This window comes from Meles meles, chromosome 4 (genome assembly GCF_922984935.1).
Source record: "Meles meles chromosome 4, mMelMel3.1 paternal haplotype, whole genome shotgun sequence".
Classification (NCBI taxonomy): Eukaryota; Metazoa; Chordata; class Mammalia; order Carnivora; family Mustelidae; genus Meles; species Meles meles.
The window spans coordinates 3,780,360-3,808,264 of NC_060069.1; positions in this window are offsets into that span (position 1 = coordinate 3,780,360).

Genomic DNA, 27,905 nt, shown 5'->3' on the forward strand with positions numbered 1-27,905 from the left:
TTTCATCTTCCCCATCACACTTTAAAGGCTGCTGTAATGTTCCCACCAACTGAATAATTTTCATTTCCAACTCTAATCAATTTGTGAATAAATATCCTTTGGAGATGTGAGCTGCTTTAAATGATGGCTGCCTTTCCACCTTTAATCTATGACACTACAGTTCTCTTGAGAGAAAATAGCTCCTTGTGTCTTTATTCCCTCTCTGAGTTCATATGTGCAGCACACCTCCTTTTTTATTATTATATAATAATGGCTTTAGTAGGTGAATAAAAGGTTGCACAAGTTTTGCAAAAATGAGAGGCTATTCACCCTTGCTACCTTTAATCTCCTGCATTCTCCTGTTAATGAGTATAAATTATCAAAGCTATTTCTCAAAGTCTTTATATAGGACAATACCAGGGACAGATCATTCTCAGGAAGGGCTCTTTTTAAATATCATAATTAGTGGTATTATCTTTAATCTTTTGTGGTGTGAAAATCAAGGACAGCATGAAACTTGATACAAGATAGCAATTGCTTATTTGGGTGAGTTTTCGGAGATGAAAATGAAGGTTTGAATCAGGCCTTCTTTTGGAGAGTTCTTAAAGATTCCAAAAGTATGAGAAATACTGATAAGTTTGAGTATATATTTTTTAAAGAATTGGTTCATTGCTTTTATCAGATGATCAATTTTAATTTGATCAGATGATCAGTTTTAATTTGATCTTCTTTCCTCAGTACAATAGAACCGAGAGCCAAGCATTTTCTGGAAAGGTCTGAATATACCAAATTAATTGCTCCTAATGGAGCATTTGGTTTTTGGGGCTCTATTAGATTAGTGTTTTAAATAATTCATGTCAAACTTCCAGGTTCAAGTCAGTGAGTTGAATCAACATAGTTACTTCTCTTCCCCATCAAAATCCTAAAAGTATATGAAAATGCAAAAACAAAAACACAACAAAAAAACAAAACCCGACCAAACAAAAAAATCTGTGACAGCTTTGGGAAATTGTGTGGGGTACCATATATAGATTGAAAACTTTGAAGAAGTTCTGAAAAATAGAAAACAAATTGGATAAAACTAATAGAAAAGTCAATTCATCCTTACAAACGCCATTAATCCACACCAGCAAGAAGGAAGGAATTTGGGACATCTGGGTGGCTCAGTCATGAAGCATCTGCCTTTGGTTCAGGTCATGATCCCAGGGTTCTGGGATTGAGTCCCACACTGGGCTCCCTGCTCAGTGGGAATCCTGCTTCTCCCTCTCCCACTCCCTCTGCCTGTGTTCCTTCCCTCGCTGTCTCTCTGTCAAATAAATAAATAAAATCTTAAAAAAAAAAGGAAGGAAGTTGATGGATTTCCCTGGTTGAGTTCCAAGAAAACTGAAAGCCTAGAGCAAGAGGGACAGGACATTGTTTGGAGGGAGTTGCTAAGAAAACTGTCAGCACTACTCTCTCTCCCCACATCCCCAATACACACACACACACACACACACACACACACACTTAGATTGGCTAAGATTAAGCATTTAATCTCTGGCCTCACTTGGTATTCATCTTACTAAATCAAAGGGAGGATTTTTCTTACAGTTATTTTAACTTTGACAATAGGTCCAAAAAAAGAAGGAATAAGATTACAAGTTATTTTAAACATTACAGCAATAATGGCAAAACCAACCAAATGAACCATTTTACTCTCTATCAGTTTTGATACTCTGTATTGGAGATTAGGTTTTTAATAGATCCAGGCATATTTTACTTTATTTTATCTTATTTTATTTTACTTTTTAAAGATTTTATTTATTTATTTGACAGACAGAGATCACAAATAGGCAGAGAGGCAGGCAGAGAGAGGAGGAGAAGCAGGCTCCCCACTGACTAGAGAGCCTGATGCGAGGCTCAATCCCAGGACCCTGAGATCATGACCCGAGCCAAAGGCAGAGGCTTTAACCCACTGAGCCACCCAGGCATCCCTAGATCCAGGCATATTTTAGATGTCCCCAGCAGAAACCAGAAAAAACTTCAAGAAGGGGACACAGGGAAGGACCTCAGGAATTGTGTCAAAACCTGAACATGAGGCAGCTAGCCACCATGAAGCAGTTGGCAGCTGGGGGAAGCCTGGGCTTTTTTCTAGGTGGATCTCCGCAACTAGTGGCCGTGACTGAGGCATGGGCTGCAGACCCATAGTCTACGCCAGGGCCTGGAATCACAAAGGGAAACCTGTCTGAATGTTTGCCTTTTCCCACCATTCACAATGATAAAATCTTTACAGATTATCTAAGATGATAGAAATGCAAAAATTTGATGATACCCCAGGAGATTGGTGGTCATTGACTGGCAAGGCTATTGGCTTATTGGAATGATAGAAACATTCTTTATCATGATCTGGATGTCACTTACATGGGTGTATACTTTTGATACAGGTATTGTAGAGACACTTAACATTCGTTCATTTTATAAATAAACAAACATACATAAAACACAGAAAAGTAAATTATAAAATTCACTCAAGAAAACATAAAATACTCTGAAAGAACACAAATGGTAGAAGGAATAAAAGATGTGCCTCTATATATACTCATGCCAGATTTATTATTAGCTGGGTTTGATTAAAACTTCAAAATCCAGGGGCGCCTGGGTGGCTCAGTGGGTTAAAGCCTCTGCCTTCGGCTCAGGTCATGATCCCAGGGTCCTGGGATCGAGCCCCACATCAGGCTCTCTCCTCCGCGGGGAGCCTGCTTCCTCCTCTCTCTCTGCCTGCCTCTGCCTAGTTGTGATTTCTCTCTGTCAAATAAATAAAAATAAATAAATTAATTAATTAATCAAAAAAAACCCCTTCAAAATCCAGATAATTTCTATATTGCTTAAATTTTCATACTGCAGGGAAAAAAAATTAGAAGTGTTCTCCATCTCTTCTTTTGGAGATAACCTAAATTCTAAAATATAAGAATGTACTGGCAACATTAAACTATAAATTAATTTCATGTTGAACATACGTGTAGAAATCATACCTAAAGAAGTAGATAAAATAGTAGCAGTGCGTTAAAATAACAATTCAATATTGCCAAATGCTTTATTCAGAAAATATAAGAGTAGTTCAATATTTAAAAATCTAATAATATAATCTGTGATATTAATTAATTCAGTATTGATTAATGAATTAAAGGGGAAATATATGATTACAAAGACATTTGAAAAGCAGTTTTAAGAAATCCAATGCCCATTCCTGTTTTAAGAAAAAACAGTATTACAGAAATAGAAAGAAACTTTATATTTTCTTTTTATAAATGTATTTTTAAAGATGTGCTACATGAGCATGGTTTAAAATTCCAAAGGTCTAAGAGAGTAAATATTGAAAAACAAGTCTTCTTTCCACCCAGTTGGCCAGTTACTCAGTTTTACAAAATCTGCAATTTCCTAATTACAATGTTTTGCAGCTTTCTGCTCTCACCCCATGATGTATCTCAGTAAGCAAAACATGTAAGAATGTGTAGAATGACCTTATTTTTAAATGGCTTCCCAATACTCCAATGTCTGGAAGTACAATGATTTGACTTCATCAATCTTTTTTTTTTAAAGATTTTATTTATTTATTTGACAGAGAGAGAGGTCACAAGCAGGCAGAGAGGCAGGCAGAGAGAGAGGGAGAAACAGGCTCCCCACCAAGCAGAGAGCCCGATGCGGGACTCGATCCCAGGACCCTTGGATCATGACCTGAGCCGAAGGCAGAGGCTTAAACCACTGAGCCACCCAGGCGCCCCTTCATCAATCTTTTATTAGTAGTGATTTTTTTCATAGTTTTGTGAGCTCACACAGTGCTAAAGTATATCTTTGAAATGAATATTTGTGCACTTGGATGAATATATCTGTAAAAAATTTTCTAATGTGGAGTTGGTGATCAAACAGTGGGTGCACTTCTAATTTTGAGAGATTTTACTGGATTTCTCTTCCTGATGTGCTTGTACTATTTGTTATCCTTTCCTCAAAGTATGAGAGTGGACTCCTTATTTTCTTGACAATATGGCAGATGAGGTTTCTTGACCCACTCTCTCAATGAAAACAATTTATAATAATAGAAAAAATATCAGAGTTCATTGTAAAGGCACTAGTGAACTGGCAAGGAAGTAAAGGAGAAATACATTTGTGATAATTTGTAATTAAAACATTTTGCCTAAATTCAAACTACCTAGGCATACTAAAATATCTCAAGTTGAGGACTGATTTTATTTTTTTAAGAAAGTATTTATATATATATATATATATATATAAAAGATTTTATTTATTTATTTGACAGAGAGAGGGAGAGATCACAACTAGGCAGAGAGGCAGGCAGAGAGAGAGGGGGAAGGAGGCTCCCGCTGAGCAGAGAGCCCTACGTGGGGCTTGATCCCAGGACCCTGGGATCATGACCTGAGCTAAAGGCAGACACTTAATGACTGAGCCATCCAGGTGCCCCATGAGAACTGATTTTAAAGTGGCCATGGGTGGATAATGACCCTAGATCCCTGAAAAAAAAAAGGCAAACATAAATCCTTTTGGTGAGAAAAAAGTCCCACAGAAAAAGTGGGGAAAATAGGGCTAAAATACAAGTGAAGATGGAATCAGGAAGGTTAGCTACATGCCATGCTTATGAGTGGCATCATAAAATAAAAGTGTAGATTCATTTCACATATGAATATAGTATCTAGGTATAAATCATAAGTGGAACGGGTAGACAAAATTCGAATAAAACATTTAATCTCAATAATGATTAAGGATAATTCACAATTACTACTTTATTCACCTTCATAGCAGCTTGCAGACAAAATAACTAAACACACAAGGGAACAAGGCAACTTGAATGACAACAGCAGAAATACAAGAAACCAGAAATAGGCTCCCAAAGACTTCAGATATTGGAATTATTAGAGACAGGAAAAATAGCTGAATGTATTACATCTAAAGAGATCAAAGACAGGCCTGAAAATTTGAGTTTGAAATAAAAAGTTACAAAGAATGTCCAAGCAGTTAGAAAAGGAACCAAATTTAACTTATAAAAAGGAAGATACTATGACAAATTAAAAACATAATGGACAGTATAGCTGCTAAGGAAAATAGTATGGAGATTCCTCAAAAAATTAAAAATAGAATTACCATATGTTTCAGCAATCTTTCTTGTGGGTATGTAGCCAAAGGAAATGAAATCCATATCTTGAAGAGATATCTGTACTCCCATGCTCATTGCATTATTCACAAGAGCCAAGGCATGGAATCAACTTAAGTATCCATCAAAAGATGAATGGATAAAGAAAATGTGATATATATATATACGTATATGTGTGTGTGTGTGTGTGTATATATGTATATATATATATATATATATTAAATTATTATTCAGCCTTAGAAAAGAAAGAAAGCCTGTCATTTGTGACAACGTATCTGAAACTGGATGACATTATGCTAAGGGAAATAAGCCAGACACAGAAAGGCAAATATTGTATGATCTTACATATATGTAGAACCCAAAAGAGTCAAACTCATGGAAGCAGAGAATAGAACGGAAGTTGCCAGGGACTGTGGGGAGGGAGAAATGGAGAGATTTTGATTAAAGAGTATAAAGTTTCAGTTATGAGAGATGAAAAAATTCTGGAGATCTAATGTATGACCCAGTGACTATAATTGATAATACTGTGTTGTATACTTGAAATTTGCCAAGAGAGTAGATGTTAAGTATTCTCATAATACACACACATACACACACACAAACAAAAAAGATAACTATGTGACGTGATGGATATGTTGGTTAGCTTGACTGTGGTGATAGTGTATGCACATATCAAAATATCTATACACTAAATATATACAAGTGTACCACTTTATGGGCTAGGCCTTAAGAGACTTCCTATCTCTTGGAACTCTTGTTTTTGGATTCCAGGCTTATCACAGAAGAAGGCTGACTACTATACTGCAGAAAACGTATGGAGAGGCCCTGGTACCACATGGAGAGGGAGAGGCTCCCAGCTGAGCCCAGTCTTCAAGCCATAGCTGTTAAGGCACTAGGCATGTGAGGTTTGTCATTTTGAATAATTTAGACCAACTACCACCTTCTGATCCCAGTTGACATCATTGACAGCAGAAGAATGACCTTACTGAGTCCTGCCTGAATTCCTAACTCACAAAATTATAAAATTATAAAAAGGTTGTTGTCTTAAACTACCGCGTTTGGGATAGTGTGTTACACAACACTAGCCCCAGTGGCAGTTAAAGCTATGGCTGTAGATTAGATCACTGAGAGCCAACATGTATAGTAATAGGTTTACTTCTACAAGTCACCTGGAACAAGGCTAGTGCCTTATCCACAACACAATTCTTCACATAGTGGGAGATGAGAATTATAATCTCTCCTTTCATGTACAACTAGAGTCCCTTCTTTTCAATGAACAATGTCTTTAATTTTATTTTATCGGTAATATTCCTTCTTTTGCATTTCAAATCTGGTTTATTTTTAAAATCTCATTTATCATATGTCTTCATCACCCCCTCTGAATTTCATGTCACTCATACATCAATACTCAAAAACATGGATTCATTGCCTTTTTTTCCTTTTAACTCATTAGGCAAGACTGCCAATAGATTTTTCAACAACAATGACAACAAAAACTAAAATTTCCCACTAGCAGTTCTAAGTTACTCCTTTAAAGCTGTGACCAGTGGAGAAAGACAAGCTCCCGTCAACTCCAACCCAGGAAAGAGAGGAGGGTGGGAAACCTCTGCATGGAGTCTTTGCTTGGCCATCCCACCAGCTCCTTTGAAAAAGGCCAGAAACTGTCCCCTAAAGGGAAAGGTAGGTACTGAGAAGAAGGACAGAGTATCTCACAGGAGGGGAAGGATGCTGGGTAGATAGAAACAAGAAAGTCTACTATAGTTTCCCAAACAATATTTGCAATCATCCTTTTTTTCTCCTGATGTCACCTAGTATTTATTTTATCTTATTTTTTACCGTCAAAGCCTTACAATATTACATGCGTAATTGTTTTTGCCTGAAAATGTCTTTATTAATCAGGGAAAATATTACAAAATCTATGGAAGGCAGGATAACAAGGTATTTTTGTTTTAAAGAGCAAACAACTCAACATCTTGTTGGTATAACCAGATGTGCCTTGGTTTTTGTTTTTGCATATTCATTAGCTTTCATTGTTCAAACAGATCTTGTAAGAATCTGGCCAAGCTTTGCAAGAGGATGTCATGCTGGCGTCATTCCAAGGAAATTAATAATCTTATTTCAAGCTGTTCTCTCTTCTCTTAGCCGTGGGCTTCTAGGCAAGGCCACTGGTATTCCCCTTTCTATGAATTACAAGGTGGTTCAGGCCCCCAATATTTCTATTATAGAACATCCTGTCTTTCATTTAAAAATTGCCTCTTATGAGTGTTATTCTCTGTTCTAAAAAGATTTCATTGTTTCAGTCCTATTCTATACTCTTTCTGTGTTCAAGGTCGCTAGTTACTCTATTATTCAGGCAGACAATCTTTTCATAATTTTTTTTCCCAATCAGTCTCAGTTCAAGGACTTACATTCTCAGTATCCCCTATAAGTTTTGCCATTTCTTCTCATGAAAACATTTTCCAAAGCTTCCCTTTCTTCAGCAGCTTCCATGTATTCAATTCCTCCTAATGCACTGCTGTGTGGAATGCAGACAAGACTTGATTAGGGTTGGTTTTTAGGGGAAAGTGATTTTTTAAATCTTATTTTCTTAGAATCAGCAACAACTAACTAATGTTTACTAGCTGACTTTGGAAACCTACTGTTCTCATCTGTCTTACATGGTTAGAGTTCTCAGCTTCCAAGGGGCAAGAGATAATAAAAGTTTGGAGAGTAGTAGAAACAACATTGGTCGAAGTGCAACGTTAATTGAAGCAGGAGTTTTACCAGAAAAATGCAGAAAGTAAAAAGATCTTTTGGGTCAAAGTTCCAAAATAAAATCCAAGGTGGTCAGAAATCTTACTCAAACTGAAGGTATATGTATTTTTTTAAATTGAGAGACCATTCGGATAGTGCTTACAGTAACTACTAATTAAGGACAGCTTATCACATGTAGCTTGTAACTGTGAAAAAACTGCAGTCAAAGGCTTTATTTGACAAAACCCCAAATCAGATAGCTGGTAAGAGATGGGTGTGTTTACTTCCAAAGTCAGTTATCTTTGGAATTAAGCAGTGTGGACTATGCTACTTCGTAATGCAGCATGCAACGTGGGCAAAACTGGTCCTTAGATCAAAGACTGTATGGTGACGAAGATAACACAAGAGAAATAAATAAATAAATCTTGAAAAAAACAAAACAAAACCTGATTCTCTTTAGAGACATTATTTTTAATGAAATAGACTAAAAGAAATAGGCTTAAACCTCCTTGTAATACCTGTGAGCGCCAGATCTAATTTTTCTTGGACTGAAACTCTAGATAGACCCAACAGTTTGACTTTAGGGAGGCCTCTGGAAGGAAAACATCAAACAAGGACTCTACTCCTTCCCTGCCACTAACATTATCCCAGCAGATATTCATTTCACATGTTAGGAACCAGCGCCACCACACTTCCTACCTGTGCAACCTGAAAAGTTACTTAGCCTCTCTGAGCTTCAGTTGTTGCCTTCCTAACACGGAGAGAAGAGACCAGCATACTGAACACGCTCCACCTCCTTTTCTCACCCTAAAGCCTTAGAAATGACAGGAAACAATATGTTGAAGACTGATAACAGTTTAGAAAACAAGAAAGGGGGAGCCTGGGTGGCTCAGTCGGTTAAGCATCTGCCTTTGGTTCAGGTCGTGATCCCAGGATCCTGGGATCAAAGCCCATGTCAGGCTCCTTGCTCAGTGGGGAGCCTCCTTCTCCTTCTCCCTTTGCCTGCTAGTCTGCCTGCTTGTGTGTGCTCTCGCTCTCTCTCAAATACATACATACATACATACATACATACATCTTGAAAAAGAAAAGAAAAGAAAACAAGGGTGATATTAATTGACCAGAAACTATAAGAAGTTGTTGAAAGTCAGAAAGCAGATGGAACTTGATGGGGGATTCATAGCCCAAAACACATTCTGGAAATGATTAGAGGTGGTGGGAGGCTCGAAGAGGCTCAGAGGAAGTAGATACAAGTACAGACAGAAATCCTGGGACAGCTGCCTGGTGGCCGCCAGGATACTTGGGCTCTTCTTCAACCTCCCACCTTTCCTGTGTTGTGTAGTAGATATAAGAAAGATACAGTGCCTCAGCAGGAGCAGAGTTCCAGCCCGTGGGCCAGGGAAGCACCTGAAGTGGCCAGGCACACTCAAGAAGAAGAGTAGTTCATGGCCAGTTCATACAGAACATTCCCAGAATCCCCAAACTCTAGAAGCAAAATACAGCACCCACAGACAGGCTGAGAGATTCTGCAAATAGAAATACAAGAGTCACCAAATTGGTGATTTCAAGAAGGAGCGAACTTTGACAAACGTAATACCACACACACACACACATACATGCACACACAAGCTTACATGCACAAAACTACAAATCAGTGGATAATAGAATACCCAAGGAACATGTAGTGGCAGAAACAAAAAATATACATATATTTTTTAACACAAGAAATAAAAATTTAAAAAAAAATTGCAAAAAAATGTTTAAAAATATGTAACTATTATCTTTAGATAGATACTGAAAGATACCACAATTAATTCCTTCAGTTTATTCATCGAGCACTATTATGTGCCAGGCCTTATGTGCTGAGAATACAGCAATGAACAAAATATTGCCTACTCTTTCAGGATTCAGAACCTAGTAGGAGGAATAAGAGATAATAAATAAGTAAATAAACATGCAAATACGCCAGTTGGTATTAAGTTCCATGAAGAAAAATAAAACAAGAACAATTTTTGTGTAAAAGAACCAGTTAGAAATTCCTGAAATGAGATACATGACTATTGAAATGAAATTCTCTATAGATGGGCTGAATAGGGGTGCCTGGGTGGTTCAGTCAGTTGAATGTCCAACTCTTGACTTGGTTCCGGTCATGATTTTGGGGTAGTGGGGTCAAGCTCTACACCTGGCTCCGTGCCCTGCAGGGATTCTGCTTCCCTCTCCCTCTCCCCTCCCTGCAACTCACATACCCTTTCTTTGTCTCTGTGTCTCTCTCTAAAATAAATAAATAAATCTAAAAAAGGTTGGGGTGCTGAATAGCAGAATGTCTGTAGCTGGGGGGAGAATTTTCCATTTGAAAACCGGAGCAGTGCATGAGGATGAAGAGCCGGGAAATATGAAGGGAAATTAAGAAACATGAAGGATAGACATGCAAGTTCAACATTTGTGCCGTAGGAGTTCTAGGAGCTAACAGATAAGAACGCAGGGGGGTGGTGGGTCACACAAATAAATCAGACTAGAACATCTTTCTGGAGCTAAAGAAAGACAAGTGTCCCCAGATTCCAAGACCCTGCATGATACTAAGCAGAATTCCTTCCATCCAAGTACTAACAGGCCCAACCCTGCTTAGCTTCCGAGATCAGACGAGATCGGGTGTGTTCAGGGTGGTATGGCCGTAGACCTAAGCAGAATTCCTAATGAGACACTTAGCCTGGACACATCTGGTAGGTTTTCAGGACATCAAGTTTAAAGAGACAATCTCAACAGCTTCATTTCTTCTTCTGACATCATTCAATAATCGTTTACCAAGCACTACTATATATGTTACAGGCACTGTTTGAGGGTCTGAAGATTGTGGTGAACAGCACAAATGAAGGGTGAGGCAGGAGGCTCAGACCAAGGCCAGCTTATCAAATACATAAGTACATAAGTACATAAGTGTATGGATGGAAATGATCAGGGTGAAGAAATTGGAAGCAAGTGGGAGCAAGAGGGTATTGTAGGAAGAGAAATCACAAAGGGATTCTCTGAGAAGCTCTGAGACTGGAAGGACAAGAGACCAGCAATGGGGTGACCTGGCAGGGGGACCAGAAGTGCAAGGCTGTCGGGTAGGAAAGATGGAACGTGTTCTAGGGCAGGAAAGAGCTGAGTGTAGGTAGAACAGGGGAGTGGTATGAGCATGGAGATGGTGGTTGAGATTAGGAATTCCTGTGAAGCACCAGTGTCTCTGGAGGATATGTTGTGTTGGAAGGACTTCATGGAGCATGAGAACTTATGGTCCTGATGACTTGTTCTTTGATGCTTGTTCTGCTCTGTCTAGTATCAGTAGGCTACGACTTCAGCCTTTCCTATCCTGGAGAACTAAAGAGAGCTTGAGGGTTTGATGGGCATAATGAGTGATTTGTCAAGCTCCTCACTGATTTAACGTGAGGTTTCCAGCTCAGAGGGAGAGTTTCCCGCCAGAAGGTGGTTGGATGGGGCAGCCTTGGGCACTGAAAGTGAAGGGTTGAGCCCAGGCCCTGAGTTGTTGGATGAGGAGTGATCAGCTTACCAACAAGAACAGAATGGCCATTCAATCCTTGCCCGCCCTTGGCTGACCCCAAAAGCCTTTCTTATCACACATAAGCTGATTTGGAAGTTTGGTGGGTGGGTGAGGGTTGGAAGGCTGTGCCAGGAGAACTCCAGAGAGCAGAAACCTCCTGCATTCTTTCTGGCACTGAGGCTGGCTACCCCATTCATTTTCCCATTCACATCTGTGGTTCCTAGAGCTGAAGTGGGCTATCAAGAATACATTTAAGAAGTAAGTATGGAATAGCATTTTGAGTGTGGACTGATAACAGCTCCTCACTTATCAGCAATAAATTGCATGCTGCAGGGCAGCATTATGGGAGGTCTAGTGGACAATGAATTCCACATTCTTTATCAGCAGGGCCTTAGCTGTGGAGAGGGAGTGACATTCGGGAAACTCAAGAGCCTGGGAATTGGCCTGGGAGGGGGGCTGGACAATACGCTTCACCACTTCCAAAGATTCTTCCATGATAGTCATAAAACAAATAACTCTACATCTGTGGTCTCAACTCCAGGCAGGGGTGGAGGCTTATGAGAAGAAGTTTTAGTAGGAAGATTTCATGAGGTTGAGAGCCATGGAGGGGAAAATCGTAAGGGTTCTGCTGCAAAATTCCCTGACAGTGATGAATTTCTGGAGCAGTATTATCTGCATTGCAGAGCCAGAGGCTACAAAATTGTTAAAGAAGAGCTCCACCATAACTGGGTAAGTAGGAACCCAGTTTTTCAATCATATAAAACATTGGGGGGCAATATATAGGGGCTTAATAAAAAGCAGTATTTTTCAGTGAGTCAGTATTGTGCAAAAATGGTGGAAGTGGAATCTGTGGAAGAGGGTAACTCTGAAATGACCACAGGCTGTTGCTTCCTTTCTACCTGTCCCCCTCAATTCCTCCCCAACACGAGACCTTCAGCTGCTCCTGCGTGAGAAAAGGAGTTAACTGCGAAGCACATTCCGTCCCAGTTTGCATCCTGAGGGGTGGGTGTGGGTGGAGGTGTAGGCATCATTGTCCTGGAAAAACTCCCCTGTGGTGCTGAGGCTTGGTGACCTCAGGCATAGCGGAAGCAGAAGAAGTTATAAATAAATGTGGGTCCATCCCGGTGGGCCAAGGAACATTCAGAGGAATTATGACATCCCTACTCAATCTATGTGTAATAGAAACCTACTCTCAAAGACAGGAGCAAGAGACAGAGAGGGAGAAAGAAGAGCAGGGAGGGATTGAAAACTCAAACCAATGAAGGACAACAACTAGTATGCATCAGCTTACTGTATATTCAACCTGAAAGTCAAAACCTCAGATTTGTGGTGACAAACCACTTTTGTCATGAATCCTAAGTACATGCTATCGAAGATGAAGAAGTATCTATGATTGAATAGATATAAGGAAAAAAATTTCTTCTCTGAGCAGATTCATTCCAATCAAAGGAGAGACCTAGGAACTTGGTTACTATGGAAAGTGTTTTAATTAGTGAAGATCAAACTGTCTATAATTAGTTATTCTCTATCATTCCAAAGAAATGGGTAATCCAATGGAGGCGGTATGTGGGTCCCAAGCAGGAATTATATCCTGCTCACCTCACTCGTAATTCTTGCTTTTCAGACCAGAGCCAGATGGCTTGTTGGCCTCTGTTTTCTATTTTTATTTTATTTTATTTATTTATTTGACAGAGAGAAATCACAGGTAGGCAAAGAGGCAGGCGGAGAGAGAGGAGGAAGCAGGCCCCCGGCCGAGCAGAGAGCCCGATGCAGGGCTCGATCCCAGGACCCTGGGATCATGACCTGAGCTGAAGGCAGAGGTATTAACCCACTGAGCCACCCAGGCGCCCCTCTGTTTTCTATTTTGCTGCAGACAAAGGGACAGAAAGTACAGTCTCATCTCAGATTCCTCAGCTGAGGAGTATTCTCCAGGGACCTATTATAGGTGTGCTCCTGAGGCATCTTGGCATAACACAGTGAGACAAAAACTCCCTGAGACCCTGTGTGATTCCAGGACATGCAAACCAGATACAGGCTTCCCTTCAGATTGGAGAGCTGAACACATTTTCAGACCTTGCATTTAAAGTGCACCTCTCAGGACCCCTGTCAAGTTATGGAATGATCTTGGAGACTAGGGTCAGTCTGTCTCAGTGTTGTGTTAGCACTCATCCTATCCCCCATTTGGTGGGGATCCCACCCTGTGCTAGTACCTGGACAGTCACACAAAGGACACAAAGGACACAATGACACAAAGTCACACAAAAGGCAATAAGCAGATCTCCAAAAGGACCCAAGGGGCTCCAACATTCCCCTGGCAAGAAGGCAGTGATTGTGAGTAGGAGGAGGTGATGACGACTCATTAGGTAGAGTAAGGGACAGTGAAGTCTGTATTGGGGCGGAGTACCTAATTCCTCATGGTAGACAGCAAGCCGCCTCTGTGAATTGAAATCCATAGGCAGTAACATTTGGGTCTACGGGATCTGGATGGAACATGTGTATCAGGAAAAATTAGTGTCACCAAAAGAGGGTGAGTACACCCATGGGAGGGAAGAGAGCTGTGTTTCTAGAGGAGCAGGTACCACTCTTCAGAGGACTCTGAGAAATCCATAAAATAGCTCAGTTACTCATGATGTCCTGGGTGGATGTGCCTGAGAGGTGGACATCTCTTGTGGGGCCAAGATGCTGGGATAGGACATACAGTGGTGTTAACTCAGATGTCTCAGCCTTCTTAACCCCATGGGCGGGGCAGAATAAGTATTACAGTTTTTTCTAAGGGGTGTCAAGTTGTTCTGCCTTTCTATATACCAGTGTGAGGTATAGGAAGGGCCCTTTTCTAATACGGCTCAAGGTGAGATCAAGTCAGACTCTCTCTTGGATGGTAGTATATCAGAGGTGTACTTCCAGGTTAGATCTTGTAGTCAGTCTCTCTTTTGCGACAAGTCCAGGCTTGCTTTTGTCCTTGGTGTGATGTATTTGTACCTCACACATTTTAGACTATGTCCCCAGAATGGAAGGGAGTGGGAACAGGCCCACCTTTGGCCCCGCAGAGAGTGCAGCCATTGCCTCAACATCTAACGTGTCACACTTGACACTTTACTGAACACTGTGCAACCTGCTTAGGTCAGTCCCGATCACCAACACTAAACAATATTTTGTCATGCTCATACCCCTCTGGATGATTCTAAGACCTATAAACATTTAGGGGCAGGTTCTCATATAGGACTTAGCTTTTTAAAAACATTTTGTCATTTTGGATACATCAGAACAGTTCCCAAGTCAGGTATAAAGCATCCTTGCTCAAAGGACTTTTCAAGTAGCCCAGGCTTTGTCCGTGTGGGACAGGGTACTGAAGACAGTGAGGTGGCGTGAGTCAGATCCAAAAGCACTTTCCACCTGAGAAGTCTTTCCCAACCCAAAATCACACTATGGGAATGTGTGCGTCTTGGCGTGCTGGTGATCACAATGGCAGTGACGCCACAACTCTGACTTTGCGTATTAGGTTCTCCCAGCCTGACCTTCAACCCTCTTCTCATTTTATAGAAGAACTCAACTCAAACTGCTCCTTTTCTTGATTTCTCTTGTTGATGTTTAGGGAAACCCTATGGCTCTTGCCATCTTCTTCGTACCCTAGAGGAGGAAGAGGAGCACAGGGAGAAGCTGGGGCCAAGGGCGCATGATGCTGAGGGCTGGGGGTTAAGACCCCAAGTTGCTGTGTGGTGTGTTGGCTTTGGTTTTCATCTCTGTGAAGCTCTGAAGTGGACGGGACGTGATGAGAAACTCTCTCCATTGCCTGTTCTCTGCTTTGCTGCTTGCTGTGAGGGGTTCTTGTTCTGGGGGTGTACTGGGAGGAAGGAAGAGAGGAGGCCGTCTGGCTGGTTTGGGCCCAGGCACAAAGGCGGCATGGCAGGTCGCCAGCAGTCTGACCCAGTTCACAGGTTTGGCTTTCCACAAAAACAAACCCAACAATTGTGTCTCTTGTGTTGCTCCCTCAAGATCTACAGGAGTGACAGGCAGCTGGTTGGGAACAAGCTGCTGGCCATCTCTATCTCTTTCTTCTTTACCTTCATATTAACTTCCAGAGCTGATGTCTCACTTATGTGGGTCCCCTTTGGGATTTGTGCAAACGTTTCTCATATCACCAGTCACTCAAGGCTCTGATTACTTTTTACTTGTGTTTCTTCCCCTTCATACTCTGCGCTCCGGAAGAGCAGTGTACCGGGTGGGATAGCTTCTGTCCCCTCACCCTCAATTCCATGTCTTTCCTGGGACCTCAGAATGTGACCTTATTTGGAAATAGGGTCATTGCAGATGTAAGTAGTTAAGATGAAGCTGTAGTGGAGTAGGCTGGGCCCTTAATCCAGTTCCACTGGTATCCTTAGAAGAAGAAAAGAGACACCTAGACACACACAAAGGAATGATGATTTGAAGAGACACAGGGAGAATGCCCTGTGATGACAGAGGCAGACGCAGGGGGATGCATTCACACATCAAGGAACAGCAAAGATTGCTGGCAAACCACAGAACTTAGGAAGAGGCAAGGACCGATCCTTGCCTTCCTTCCCCACAGCCTTTGAAGAAAGCGCGGCGCTGCTGACACCTTGATTTCGGGCTTCTCAGCCTCCAGACCCGTGAGAGAGTACACTTCCATTTTCAGACACCCAGCCTGTGACACTGTTACAGTGGCCCCAGGAAACTCACACAGAGCTGCGTTCTGGTCACTGTGTATTGCAGGTGCCTAAAACAGGGTCTGGAATGGAGAGGCCAGCTGCTAATGTTTGCCAAAGATGAACTGTATATAGAGATAGGGGACAAGAGAAATGTGACGGAGGAGAAACCAGACACAAAAAGGAAGAAGCTTGCCTCTCTCGTGCACGGCCCAGTGGCTGGGATGCCTGGATATCAGTGTATGCAGCAAATGTCTAGCAAGTGCTCATTCAGTGAGAAAATGAATAAATGAGTGAATGAACCTGTGATATTGGACTGCTCTCGTCTTCACCTCGCCTCCAAAAGAACGGCCGACCAATTGACATGTCTGCTAGCAGGAAACAATGAAACTGTGCAAAACAGCAGCACAGCAGGACTATGGCAGGACATATACACAAACGGATGATTTGTGGAAAGTGACAGTTCAGCATGCCCCCAAATTTCAGGGCTGTAACACCTGAGGATAAGACCTGCCTCAGTCGTGGAGTGATGCTTAGTATTGTGCTCTACCGGCCACCCTGCCTGACCTGGTTCCTGCTGAATTGCACCCAAGCTAAAGTCTTTCTTCCCCGTCTTAGCTTGGCCCCCTGATTCCGCAGACCCCACCCGTTCCCTGCTGGCATCTCTCTGGGGAAGCAGGCTGGTTTCTCCTGCAGCTGCGCTACTGCCCCTGCCCTGCTTTCCCTTCCTTCCCTCATTGTTTCTTCATGGGCAGCCTTGTTTGCAGCACCAAGGACATGAAGAAGACATTCTCCTCGTTCTCCAGTCATTGTCACTAATTGAAATGGGAAGCAAGACAAGGTTCCCGAAGAAAAGCCTATTATGGGCTGCCTTGTTGGAAGAAAATGAATCACCTAAGCAGATAGGTTTCCGTGATCTCGGGCAAACCTCACTCTTTATTCTACACAACCCCGTCTAATTGTTCAAGAAAATGTTCATCTGCTTCATAATGCAACAGCCATAATGGGAGTGTTGTGAAATCGCTGAAAAGTTTATTCAAGGCTTGCTCCTGAAAGCCCAGCCGGAATGCGCGGGCTCTGGAGGAGTTAATAGAATTGGCTCTCTTTGAAACTGCATGGATAACAAATTTCCCTAACACATATCCTTTTAAATGTGCTTGCTGATGGTCGTCTGAACTGGCATTTGACAGATGCAAAGCACTAACAAAGGGGTGAATTTCCCAGTTCCACTGCTAGTCACTCCCCTTGAGGCTGTGTTGTCAGAGTCCCTGCCCAAACTTCCACAACTGATGAGGCCTAGAAACCCCCATGGTTCCCATGAAACCAAGTCTTATAAACAGCAGATAGTGAACTCTAACCTTTAAGTGTAAAACAGGGAAAGAAGAGAAAACCATTTGTCTTGGTCCATTTGGGCTGTTGTAACAAAATACCATAGATTGGGTGACTTAAAACAACAAAAATTGGGGGGCACCTGGGTGGCTCAGTGGGTTAAAGCCTCTGTCTTCAGCTCGGGTCATGATCTCAGGTTCCTGGGATGGAGCCCCGAATTAGGCTCTCTGCTCAGCAGGGAGCCTGCTTCCCTTCCTCTCTCTCTGCCTGCCTCTCTGCCTACTTGTGACCTCTGTCAAATAAATAAATAAAATCTTAAAAAAAAACACTTTTTGCTGTGTCTTCATGTAGTGAAAGGAGCAAGGGGGAGGTGCAGGGGTCTCTGGGATCTCTTTTTTTTTTTTAAGATTTATTTATTTATTTATTTATTTGACAGATCACAAGTAGGCAGAGAGGCAAGCAGAGAGAGAGGAGGAAGCAGGCTCCCCGCTGAGCAGAGAACCCAATGCGGGGCTCGATCCCAGGACCCTGAGACCAGGGCCTGAGCCAAAGGCAGAGGCTTAACCCACTGAGCCACCCAGGAGCCGCTAGGATCTCTTTTATAGGGCTCCTAATCCCATTTACAAGGGCTCCATCCTTACGACCCAATGACTTCCCAAAGACCCACCTCCTAGTATCATCCCTACGGTGGCGGGGAGGGGAGGGCGGTTAGTATTTCGACTTGTGAACTGTGGGTGGACAAAAACATTCAGACCATAGCACCATCCTGGGAAGTGGAAGGAAAACATCCACAAGGAATGAATGGACAAAACAAGGCTACAGAGCACAAGCTACCTCGTTCCTGCAATAACTTCAGAAGGAGGACTCAGAATTAACTGAAGAAAAAGAAGCACAACAACAATAAAGCCGACGTGTGTACTCTTCATGCACCACATAGCTCTTGATGATTACAAAAAGTTTGAGATGAATTTCTGCACTCAAGAAGCCTTGTTAGATTTGTTCATTCATTTATTCACTGAAGATATGAATAATTTAGTTTGTAGCCAATGAAAAACAATGATCATTTAGATCCAAAATTAGGGAAAACTGGCCATGAGTCTAAAACAAGTTCAGAAAAGGGGGCGCCTGGGTAGCTCAGTGGGTTAAAGCCTCTGCCTTCGACTCAGGTCAAGATCCCAGGGTCCTGGGATCGAGCCCCGCATCGGGCTCTCTGCTCCGCAGGGAGCCTGCTTCCCCCTCTCTCTCTGCCTGCCTCTCTGCCTAGTTGTGATTTCTCTCTGTCAAATAAATAAAATATTTAAAAAAAATAATAAAACAAGTTCAGAAAAGGAGGAAAAACAGTCAAATTGAATATTTGGGAAATTTGTTTGAGGGTCTCTCCTATGCCATGCACATCCTGTATCTTGTCTGAGCTATACCTAGTTCTGCCCTTCCAGAAACTTTTGACCCGAGGTGTTGGGCAATAAACATAAGAGTGATTCCCTTCGCTTCTTTTAATGTTCCCAAATGCCACTTACCATGCCGGGAGCAATTTGTAACCTTTTTTCTCTTTCTGCTTTTCCACAATAAGAAACATGTAGCAGATTGCAGATGACCGCATATTCATAAATTGAGTGGTGAGGTCTGTCACCCTCCTCTGGAAGGTCTGTGACTGCTTTGGCCAACAGAAAACAGTGCAAGTGATGCCATGCCAGCTTCTAGACCCAAGCCTTGAGAAAGAAGGTGGCAGCTTCCACTTTCTATCTCCAGGAACATTCTCTCTGGGAGCTCTGAGCTGCCATACTGGAGAGGCTACGGTGGGTGCTCTGGTCATCAGTTCCAGCCAAGCTCAATCTTCCAGGCATCCCTTCCTAGGCACGAGATCAATAAGTTAAACCATCCTGGATTTTCCAGAGCAGCTTAGGTGTCAGTGGACTACCATCAGGTACCCTCAACTGACACTGCATGGACCCATGAGTCTCCCTACTGCACCCTGCCTGAAATGCAGACCCCAAATCTATGAAACGTACATAATAAAATGTTTTCAGCTAGAAGGTCTGGGGCAGTTTATTACACAGTCACAGATAATGTAAAGAGAAGATGAAAAGCACCAAAGATAGGCGTGCTTCATTTCCTCCTCTATGTGGAAAACTTTTTTGTTTTCTTCCTTGGGTGCCTGGCATTAATCTTAAGTCACTCATGCCATGGGTCCTTTCTGGCGACCGATACCACGGCTCGAAGGCCATGGAGTGAGGGCTCCAGGTGAGGCAATTTTGTTTTCTTCTTCTCAGACACATCTCTGGGCCAGAAGAAACTTGGCCACACAATGGTCGGTGTGTGTGAAAGTGTGTATGTGTGTGTCAGCTTTTTGCCTGTGTGAGAAATTTGTTTCATTTCCAGACTTTATTTTCTGTCCTCAATGGAGCCTTTTTCTTTTTCTTCTCTCTTGTGGTGGGGACTATAGAAACCCTTTCAAGGCAAGGCCCTGTCTATTGCTTTTGTTTTTCCCTCCCTGTTTCGTTGGAGACTTCCGCATTCAGCACGGTCGTTTCTGGAGGTGGTCGGCATTGTTCCTTCCTCCTGGGCCTGGCGGAACGCTTGGAGGGTCAGTTGGAAATGAAGCTTCTATTATCTGCGATCTGCCTCACCCTCTAAACCCGTCGGTCCCCACACTAAGGCTCAGCCAAGCATGAAGAAAACTAATTGTCCCCACTCTCTGCTCTACTGCACACCAAACCCCTGCGTGTGCTTCCCCTGGTTCCGTGACAGTCAGAGAAAACCTGGCCCAGCAGAGTCAGAGGGACCTGCGTTTCCAGGTCCCTTTCTGCCCAGACGCAGGGCCTCAGCCACCAGGACTCAAGCCCACGGCTTCCTGGAGCGCAGCCAGGGCCAGGAAAGGAGCGGAGGGAGGACGAGAAGCTGATGACTCTGCGTGTTCCCAGTAATTGCAATGGGCATAGGAAAGGGGGACTTGATTAATTTGCCTGATGAATTATGCATCGCCTCTGCGAGCCACCCTCCCAGCCTCAAAGCTTTATTATTCGAGTTGCTTGAATCCCACCACCTCACCCCTCCTTGCCTTGAAAGCTGCTGCCCCACAAGTATCAGGGAAGCCTTTGGCACCCGATCTCTAGGACCACCTAGCAGAGGCCTCCAGCAAGTTGGCAGAATTACTGAAACATGTGTGAGCTGTTTACAACACGTGTGCGTGTTAAACACGCTCCCTTTTCCTCTCTCTGTCTCTCTTTCACACACATGAACGTAGAGCTGGAGGAATTCATCAATAACAAGCCCAACATTTATGATGTGAGGGGAAACTCAGCTGTCTTTTGTAGTCTAGGACAAAAAAATTTAAATACAGAAGTGGCAATTATTTTGTTAGCCGCGTTTTAAGTTAACACCACATGAAAGAAAGTCTCCTTTAACAAAGAAAGAAGCAACAAGGAATGCCACAGCGGTGAGATTAACTTTGGGTGTTTTCAAGGCTTGTGGATTGCAGATTTGATCTCCCAATTTTTCATCTCTCTCGTCTGTTCTATCTTGGGTTTAACCAGGGGTCCTTTCAATCCCTCCTGAGTGGTTAGTGGTAATCTGGTCTTTCATTAAGGATCCTAGCACCTCCTAAATGATGCAGTCTGCTTTGCTATCCATCTCTCCAGGTGAAGACAGAAAAGTCTTTGTGTTACTAATCAGAGCAAAATAAAGGCAATACTTCCTGCCACAAGGTAGGATGGAAGAATTGAGGAGGGCCTTTTTTTTTTTTTTTTTTTGCGAAGCTTCCTCTATCAAAGCTCAGTCTGAGGGGCAAAGCTAACAAAGGAAATAAAATAAGTCTACAGTTTTTATTTTTTGTAGATTTAGATTTTTGGTAACAGCTTTATTGGGAAATAATGCACATACATTACAATTTACTCCAAGTACACAATCCCATGGTTTTTAATACATTCATAGAGTTGTGCACCTATCACTACAATACATTTTAGAATATTTTCAGCATCCCTGAAAGCAACCATGTTCTCTTTAGCTATGAACCACCCTGTACCCCCAACCCAAGGCAACCACTGATCTGCTTTCTGTCTGTAGATTTGCCAGTTCTAGACATTTAATATAAAACGAATTGTAGAATATGTGGCCTTTTGTGTCAGACTTTTTTTACGCAGCGTAAGGTTTTCAAGGTTCACCCATGTCGTAGCATCGGTTAGTACTTCACTCCTTCTTGTGGACAAATAATGTTCTATTGTCTGGATAGACCACATTTTGCATAACCATTCATCAGTTCCTGGAGCAATATGATGATTTTCCAAGCTTTTTATTCTGAGTTTTTATGCTTTCTGTCTTTATGGAAAAAATCTCGTATCAAGTTGACAGGAAAGCTTTTGGGTAATGCACTACGTGAGAAGACCGATGTAAAACTCAAAGAAAGAAATAGCTTCTAGTTTCTTCCAAGCTGGGGTTAGAGCAAATAGTGAGGTCCTAATATGTTTCCTATAGCATTCAGAAGAAGATTTACAAAATGAATTCTTTTTCAAAGTACTGGTAAAAAAAAAAAAGTGCTTTGCATCTTTTCAAAATAGCAAGATTCTATTCAACACACATATATCGGCACATACTCAGAGTTGCTGATCTCAAGGACTTACAAGTCTAATGTGGGGGTGCCTGGGTGATTTGGTTGGGTAAGTGTCTGCCTTTGGCTCAGGTCATGATCTGGATGGATCCCACATTGGGCTCCTTGCTCAGTGGAGAGCCTGCGTCTCCCTCTCCCTGCCACTCTCCCTGCTTGTGCTCTCTCTATCTCTTTCTGTACGACAAATAAATAAATAAAATCTTAGAGAAAAAGTCTAACGTAACAACAACAGTCCCAGATGATGGATGAGATCGAATGACAAAAGTGGTAAAGCAGGCTTGCCTCCGTTTCATCAGTTATAGACTGAGCTTTCAAACTAGTATTTCTCTTAAAAACAAAACAAAACAAGATTTTATTTATTGATTTGAGAGAGAGAGAGATAGAGAGGGAGAGAGAGCATGAGTGGAGGAGAGTGTCAAGCAGACTCTGCTCTGAGCACGGAGCCAAACTCAGGGCTCAGTCCCATGACCCTGAGATCATGACCAGAGATGAAATCAAGAAACGGATGGATGCTTGACCGACTGAGCCACCCTGGTGCCCCATACTACTATCTCAGTAATGCCTCTTTTCATCAGAGGAGGCAGCTGTAGTCCAGCACGGGGGGCCCCTCTCTGCCTCTGTGTACTGAAGACTCACTTGAATCAGTCATCTGGAAGACTCTGTTTTCCTGGCTGTGGGTAAAATGAGGTATTGAACTTGCTACTCTGCAGTATCTCCCAAGAAGCAGAGTGGAATGGAAAGACTTCTGTGTTTGGCTTTGAATCTCTTCCAAAGGATAGTTCTCTCTCATCTATAAAATGGCAAGAATACACCTTACCCTAAATATAGTGTAAGGATGAAATGAGGTAATGTCCACAGGTGCCTTTCATTATTACGTGCTAAATAAATGGTGGTTACTTGAGGCTCTACTAAGGCTAGCAATCTCCAGTGTGATGGTGGGTCAGCTGCTCAGGCATTAGGATATTTAATTGAGCATTTACTCTGTACATGTCCCCAAACATGAGATAATAAAAGAAGAATGTGATGAGGAGCCCGATCTGGTCTATATGAAACAAACTGACCAGGACAAGATACTGTCCCGCTAGCTGGAAGTGGCTGCTATCACCTCCCACTCCCAGTGGCCGTGGTTTTGTCCCCATCTCAGGGTTCTCAGTACTTTCTCCGTTGGGTTTGAATTATTAGGTTAAAAGTTTTATCTTCTCCACCAGGCTGTGATGTCCTTAAGGGTGGGGACCACGTTCTTTCATATTTAAAATCTGAGCTTATCAGGGAGTTCCCTCTGAAACCACACTGTTATCTTTTCTTTCTCTTTCTCTTTATAGTTACTGGTGATTTTACAGTTAGAGTGTCATTTTTAAAGGCCTCTTGAGTCATATTTCCTTGCAAGGCATAACTCTACCGTCATGGCTATCTTTCCTTAGAACACTCAGATGTTTAATTTCCTAACGTCTAGGGCACCTCTTTGGTTCATGTGATTGACAAGATGGGGCACTGAAGAATCCTAACCACTGGTGAATTTTTTCTCTTATGCTGATTAGCAAACTCAAAACAGCAATTACATTCATTGTTTGCTCTACTTTTAGAAACAACCAGTTGTCAGAAAGGCAAGGCAAATGCTCTTTCTCTAGAACAAGACTTCCCATTGAGCTCTGGAGACCTGAAGTCTCTAAGGCTTCCCCATCTTGCCCAGGTGCCAGGAAATCTTGTGTGACAGATGGCCACTGACCAGTCCAGCTAAGCTTTACCCATCTCTAGGTCAGGCTGGGACTCAGATTCCTTCAGAAAGAGAGAGGACGTTTGAGCAATAAAATGCTAGCCATAGCCTGGAATAGGTAGATGACTTTATGGATGTATTAATGTGTACAGAAAGATAATGTATTGAAAAGACTCTGGGGTGGCTCACGGGATCAAGGAAAGAATGAATTCAGATCTCAGGGAGGGCAAGAGTCAGGGCAGGAGCCTCAGGTGATGTCAGCAGTAGGATCTGTGAACCATGTATCCAGGAGCTACCATTATGTTAACTCAACTCTGATTCTTCAGCCTCTGGGTACGGAAAACTGTTCAAGATTCAAATTCCAGAAGGGGCACCAGTTGGCCCTCCTTGGGTCCTGGTGAATCCTTTAACCAATCTTCCTCACACGGCAGGAATGGAGTCATTATGTCCACCCTTTTGTTTGCAGCCATTCCTAGAGAAGGGAGGCTTGTTGTGAACAGAGAAGCCGCCACTCTAGTTGGTGTCTACCACAGTGGGTGCTTATCTCCTTTTCCCAAACTGATTAGCAACAAGCAAGGCAAGGAAAAACTCTACCCAAGACTCTCTGAGGCAATCACTCTTTCATCTGGGAAAAAGTTACAAGATCAAAGGAAAAAAAAAATCACCAACCTGTAATTTTCTGGTATTTACGATGCTATCTTCTTTTACACGCTTACCTAGCATTTTAAGTTCTGTTATTTAACAGGCTAGAAATTCATGAGGCCAAGTATTTATTGCAATACGCAAATTTTATGTACCTAAACTGTGCAGCTGGGAATAGGCATTTTCTTAAAACATAGTGCAGCCCTCAAGGAAAAGACTCTAAATCAGAAGCCCCCAGGGATTCTTATCCAACAAAAGAATTCAAGAAGAACTTGGCCCTGAAGGAACTGTAGGATCTGGGACAGGGAAGGGCACTCTTCCATTTATCTTTTCAGTGAGTATTGAGTGAGCACTTACTCTGTGTCAGACACAGTGGTAGGCACCTGGGATACCAAAGTGATATAGACAGATGTGGTCTCTGCCCTTAGAGATCTTATGGTGCTCTCTTAAACTTGCATTAACACTCATTGGGCTCCACTGGGTGAAGGGGATGTTTAGAATCTTGCAGCAAGATGATCTCACCTTGCCAGGGAAGATTGGTCAAGGGAGGCTGAGACCTGAGAAGAGATGTGAAGAGTAGAGGAAGAGTGTTCCAGGCAAAAGGAACAACATGTGCAAAAGAGATAAGAGAGAACAGGATTCATCCAAGGAACTTGATGAGTCTAGGATTGTCGAAGTGTAGATAAGGCAGTAAGGCAAGATGAGATAGGAACCAGCTCAGGGATAGCTTGAATTAGAACTTTATCCCAAGAACACTGGAGAGTCGCTGAAGGTTTTCAGTAGGGAGCTACCTTCTGGATTCAGTAAGGAGAAGTGCAGGACTGGATAGCCCAGAGACCAGGCACATGGGAACCTGGTAGAAGAAAACTCCCAAAGACCTAACAAACCCTTTTCAGAAAGCTCTTCTGAGAGCTAGTGCTTGCCTCCCTGAGATTTAGGGGAGGTTCTCAGAGAGTCGGGGCAAAGTCCTGGAGACCACGGAGCAGAGTGGAGTGGCTAAGGCCGAGGCAGGGCTCAGAGAAGGGTTTAAGGAGCTGCTCACATCCACCATGAGGCTCCATATACTGACACAGGACAGACCAACAGATCCTCAGGCCAGGCATCTTTCCTTTTCTTTCTTTCTTTTTTTTTTTCAAATAGTCTCCATGCTGGCTCCATTCATCTGGAGCTGAATTCACCACTCTGATATCAAGACCCGAGCTGAAAACGAGAGTTGGGACCCTTAACAGATTGAACCACCCAGACACTCCAGGCACCTCTTTTTTTTAAGTGTCCTTATAAACCACACTGCTGGCCTTGAGCTCCTGGTTCCATTCAGGAGGAGAGGCTTCCAACACCGAGAGATGTGCTAGGCCCAGGTTCAGAACCTTGTGCTGATTCAGAGCCCAGGATAGGTACAGTCTCCAGCCACATCCCTCCATCCTGCTGGGGAGGTTCAGCAGCCGCTCATGCTCCTGTCACCTCCCTTGCTTTTTTTTTGCTTGCTTTACCAAAAAATTACTGACGAATTTTCCACTTCACGTTCCACTCATTTCTCTGTAAGAAGTGACCTTTTGTTTGAAATGGCCAGACGGACTTGTTGCTTTGTCACTCATTCAGTATTTATTGACCATCTCTGGATAAATCTGCATTAAGACTTTTGGGGGAGTGTCAAATGAATCAGATGCAAACTTTGACTTCAAGAAACTTGCAATGACCCATGAAAAATAAGACATGTTGACTCAGCCTATATTTGTTAAGGACCTCTCATATGTCGGGCTCTGCAATGGTTTTCTGAAACACAGCAACGAATGACCACTCTTGTAGAGCTCATGCAAAAACACAGAAGTGCACACCATGTGTTGAATATGTTATATTCACAGTTAGCACATTGGTTTCTTGGAGAGAGAGAAGCTATCCTTGTCAGGAAAAGGCATTGATAAGGGTAGAGCGTGGAAGCTGGGCCTCTAGGCCTTGGCCACCGGGTGCCAGTGCTTTTGAGGAAGGAGATACTACTTGACGTGACAGTGGGGAAGAGTCTGGTTGCCAGTGTTCCGGGTACTGTGAGCTAAAGGGTGGGGTCAGAGGAGGGCAGGGAATCTCATTTCAGGGTAGGGGTCAGAATAGACATTCTAGTGGAAACAACTCATGGATGTTAGTTATCCGGGCCACCTGGAAGAAAAATACCCCAGGCAGGGGGAATAGGATGTCCATGAATAGAGGTCAAGTTAAGCAAAACGTGAAGTGTTGCACTATGATGGAATTCCACAGAATAAGGAAAAACCAGTCTCTAAATCTGTATGTGTCAACATGGGCAGACTTGAGAACAAGGCTTGTTAAGAAGGCATAGATAGATGATAGATGATAGATAGATACAACAAACTCATTGGAGTGATGACCTCTGGGGAGTAGAGAAGGGACTGAGGATGGGGTGGGGATGAAGAGGTCTTAAGCTTTCCCTGTAAGTGTTCAGGTTTCTTACAAGGAGAATACATTGATGTGTTATTTAGGGAATTAGAAACCTATAATACAAGATGAAAATTGGTCGGTGCTCTCGACAGATAGAGATGGGGTCTATGGGTCAGAAATGGGGGGAGAGAGCACTTCCAGCTGAAAGGGGTGGAGGAGACTTGGTGAAGGAGACAGCGCCCGGCTGCAGGATGGGCCAGATCTGGCCTCGTGGAGATGGAGCAGGCACAGGGATGGGAAAGTGCACAGTGGATGAGGGAGGAACAATAGTTTACCTGGAGTAAGCGTGTGGCAGGGAAGATTGGGGGTTGGGGAGAAAAGGAGAAAAGGAATGAGGGCCTCGTCATTGGGGCCAGGTTGAGGGTTTTGGGGGCTTTGGAGCCAGTGACTCACTCAGTAGGGCTGGTAGTCAGGCAATGCAGGAGGTGGGGGTCAAGTCAGGAGGCCATGACAGTGGGCCAGGAGGCAGAGGTTAGGAGCAGAATGGGACAGGGGTGTCAGGCCCTGTGGGTGCAGAATGCCAGAGCATGTCTGCCAATGATACAGTTTAAACCTAAACCCCCGCCCAGCTTCTTAGAAAGGTTCTTATCTGCAGCCTTCAACACTGGGGCAAGGCAAGCTCTGAAGAATGACATGCTCTTTAAACTGACACTCTCAAGGAAAGCTCTAGTTTCCTTGAAAACTTCTTTATTAATTTAAACACCACCGCTTTCTGCTAACACTAAGAAGCGATTATAATACTCCAGCGGGACTTCCTTTGCTTAACATGAAAATAAACCTGACAGAAGGATTACAAAACTAAACACGGAATATTACAAGAAACACTAATTACCTCCCGTTCTTTCTTCTCACTCACTAAAACAACGATTTAGACAAACAAAGAAGCGGAGAGAAGGCGGGAGCAGAACTGAAGAGTGTATGGCATGTATGGCTCTGCTAATCCCCGCTGCTTTGCCGAATCTGAAATAGGATCATTTGACATCTGAGAAGTGGGAGGTATCTTTCCGGGACCGCTTTGCTTCCAGTTACCTCAGGTAACTCTGATTTACCTTTTGAATCAAACAGGCTTTGGGCTGAACATATAATTTCTCCTCTGTGAAGCAGCCTTAGAACCC